Source organism: Dipodomys spectabilis, unplaced genomic scaffold (genome assembly GCF_019054845.1).
Source record: "Dipodomys spectabilis isolate Male_0828 unplaced genomic scaffold, ASM1905484v1 ptg000155l, whole genome shotgun sequence".
Classification (NCBI taxonomy): domain Eukaryota; kingdom Metazoa; phylum Chordata; class Mammalia; order Rodentia; family Heteromyidae; genus Dipodomys; species Dipodomys spectabilis.
Window position 1 is genome coordinate 119,139 of NW_024870832.1, and position 4,300 is coordinate 123,438.

Here is a 4,300-nt window from a genome sequence, read left to right on the forward strand (position 1 = left end):
TATTACATTTTCTTCATTCATTTCTCACTTGAGGGGTATCTGGGCTGATTCAGTAAGCATGGTTGTGCTGAAACTTTAACTATATCCTGGTTTGTAAACTTTCAGGTAAATGCCTAAGAGTAGAGCTGATGGATAATAAGGAAGTGGGTAGTCAAGAGAGAGGTGAAGGGAGAAAAGGTAGAATGAACAAGAGGAATTGAAGGAAGTGCAGAGAGGAATCCAGTAAATTTCCTAAAAGACTAATAAAAGTGAAGAAAGATATTCATAGAGGAGGGATGGATGAAAATATTGAAAGGGTTGGCATTGATCAAAGTATACTGTACGCATTAACTGCCTTGTTTAATGATAACTCAAAATAATGATTAAAAATCATGTCCCTAAAATGTTATGCAATTAGAAGCAAAGCATGAGAATGTGCTCAAATCATCTCTAGGGTCTATAAATCTTTTTTCGTTAGGGTGAGTATTAGAACAACAGTAATGTTGCCTATCATCTGAAGAAAATGTAATGATTTCCAACTATTTAAAATAATCATTTTAGGAGATATGGCTCAAGTGGCATTGGCTACCTCGTGACCAAAGCTCTCAGATATTGAATTCAAGTCTTGATCTTGAACATAAGTAAAAACAATCAATAAAAGTCAAGCACTTTGCTGGGCACTGGTAGCTCATGCCTTTAATTCTAACTTTAATCAGAAGGCAGAGATCTGGGGATCTCAGTTCAGTATCAGCTTGGATAGTAAAGTCTGTGCCATTCTTGTCTCCAATTCAATGCCGAAGAAAGCTGGAAGTGGATTCGTGGCTTGTAGCCTACAGCATAAAGCTCAGGAACAGAACCCAAGCTTTGAGTTAAAGCCTTAGAATAGTGCGTATATATACAAAAATGAAGTAAGTCACTCAAGTTCTCAACCTTCCATTTCCCTAATCTTAACTTTAATCCTGGTCAGAACCCTAAGAGTAACCTTGATGATAATAGTAACCCAATCCTAAAATTAATGGAAATTACTCGAGTTTAGATACATCCTTACAGATACCCATTGTCTTTGAAATGATTTGCAATTTGCTCCAAATCCTACAGATTCTCTAACTTGGACTCTGAAATCTATCTTGTTCCCTATTAGGAATCATTAACCTCAAATCCTCATATCATGAAAAATACCATAGTTTCCATTGATCTTAACTTTTACTGAACTCCTGTATGTCCAAAAAGAAGCTGCGAGTTTACTTAAAATCTACTCTACTTCCAAACCTTAACTATATATCTAAACCTTACTAGAAACCTAACTCTAAATTTAACCCTATTGAAACCTGAATAGGAAAATTAGGGAAACTCTGTAATTTTTGTTAAATTTCGCACTTAGTTTACTTGAAAGTGTTAGCAGAAACTCAGTTTTACCTTAAAGCTTACCATTCCCTAACCCTAATCCTAAACTGAATTAGGAAAGTAAACCTAAACCTAGAACTAATGGCCTTTGGAGTCTAAAAACCACACAAATACATTAGTTTTTATTCATCCTAACTTCAATTCAATTCATCTTTCTAAAAATAGTTTGTCATTTCACTCATTATCTTGTCTTTATTGTAACCCTCACCCTAATCATACTCTAATCTTAATATTATTAGCAGTTTTCTATTTCACATTCATCCTAATTATAACTCTACATGTTATTCGAAGATTTACTTTGTTTGACCCTAAATTTTCCATTTCCCTAATGCTTACACTAAGCCTAGCTGGAACTAAATCCTTTCACCCTAATGATAATCCAATTCTAATGTTGAAGAAAAATACTCTAGTTTTTAATCATCCTAATGAATACTCCAGTTTTCACTCTGGAAATGAGTTTCAGTTTGCCCTAATTCCCACAAATTTTCTGTCTCTACCTCGAAAATTATCTTGTTCCCCAACATGAGCCATTATATTACTTGTCCTCACATTCTCTTACCAGAATAAATACTGTAGTTTCCATTGATTCTGCCTTTTCCTGAACCACTGTATCTGAAAACAGTTTTAGATTTACTTACCATCTAGTCCATTACTTAACGTTAACTCTCAACCTAAACTTGGCTGGAAAACTCTCATTAACCACTACAAGAATGATCACTGAGAAATATATATAATAATAATGTTATAGTTACTATTCAACCTCATATATTTGCTTCTACTTGTTAGTGAACACAATTTTATACTAAAAGCTTTCTTATTCGTAACAGTAAATGTAATCAGAAGAAAATACTGACCCTAATCTTAATGCGAATTATATAATAATACTAACACTAACACAAGTACACTAGTTTTCACTCATCCTTCCAAACATAGGTTTCAATTTTTCCAATATCTTAGTCATTTTCTAACCCTAAACTTAATCTTTCTTAACTGGAACATTGAGAATAACCATCAGCCTAATTGTAAGTAGATTCTAATATTAATAGCAATACTCTAGTTTACATTCATTCTAATTCTTACCAGGCTTATATTAAAATTTACCTTCATTTTGACCCTCATTGTTTTTCCTCCTTCACTCTAAGCCTAACCATGGCTGGAATCCTAACCATAACCTTGACACTAATCGTATCCCAATTCTAAAATGTATGAAAAATGCTCGTTTTGTGCAATCCTAACTGAAATTCCACTGGTAATTCTTGAAATAAATTGCAGGTTTTCTGTAAACCCTAAAGATTTTTCACTCTTAATTCTGAATGTATTTTGTTCCATAACAGGAATCATTATACCCATTGATCTCAAATCCTGATTTTATGAAATACATTGTACTTCCATTATCCCAGCTTTTCCTGAATTCCTAGAATTCCTAAAAAAAAGTTTCAGCTTTACTTAATATTTAACATTTCTTTTTTTTTTCTTTTTGTCGGTCGTGGGGCTTGCACTCTGGGCCAGGGCATGATCCCTGAGTTCTTTAGCTCAAGGTGTGCGTTTTACCAATTGAGCCACAGCACCGCTTTTGTGTTTTATGGTGGTTAATTTGAGATAAAAGTCTCATGGACTTTCCTGCCTGGGCTACCTTTGAACTGCGATCCTCAGAAAACAGCTCCCTGAGTAGCTAGGATAATAGGCGCGAGCCACTAGTTCAACCCATTTCTTTATTCTATCCTCAACTCTGGTTAACCAGAAACCTACTCCAAATCACATTCGGATTTAACACCAAATGGTTAATGTAAGGAAAATTGCCTAGATTCTATTCAATCACACATTTTTTTGGCTTCTACTTCTTATTGGAAAACTAAAATTTACCTTAAAGCTAATCCTTCCCTAACCCTAACTGGAACAAAAATGTATCTCACACTTTAAACCAAATTATATCTGAATGTTTAAAGTAACACATACTGGTTTTCATTCATTCTTGCCATTCATTCTTCTTAAAATATGTGGCAGTTTTACACAATATCTTACATGTTTTTCTCCTCCTAACCCCGCTCTAACTGGCACACCTTGCCTAATCCTAAACCTACGTATAACCAAATCATCATGTTAATAGCAAGCCACTTTTTTCATATTTATCCTAACTCTTGCTCAGCGTGTAGGTCTAAATTTTACTTGCATTTTGAACATAAATTTTTAAGTGTTTTTCTATTTCCTGTCAGGTTTCATTTTTCATTATTTTTTAAAAATTTTATTTTGTTGAAAAGATGCTTTAAAGAGGGATTAGTTACATGTGTAAGGTAAGGAGTACGTTTCTTGTTGAGCATTGTTACCCACTTCTTTCTTGTTCTCCTACTATCCCGTCCCTTCCCACTTCTCATACGCCTCCCTCCCCATGGTGTAAACTTCATTTTCAACATAGTGTTTTGTGAGTATCATTGTTGCAATGGATCATCCTCCATTTTCAACATAGTGTTTTGTGAGTATCATTGTTGCAATGGGTCATCCTGTGATGAACCTAAATTTTCTATTTCTCTAATCCTAATTCTAATTCTGTCTGGGATCCTATCCCTAACCATAATAATAATGATATATCAAAAGTTAACAAAAATATTTAGGTTTTTATTCATTCTAGTAATTCACTGTACATCTTGAATTAATTTGCAGTTTAGCTTAAATGTTCCAAATTAGTTTATATGCGCATATATAAAGATGTAATTCATGTGAAAAACAGAAGATCTTTGGAGGAAGGAGTAATGAGAAGGAAATAGAGGGAGTATAATCAAATACATTAAATATATTATGGAATTGTCACTTCTGACAATTAATATCTATTAACAAAATAACTAAAAATTAATAAAGAACACACTGCCTTCTGGTGTTCATTAAGAGAGCCATGATCTGTCTTCTGAAAAAAAAAAAAACT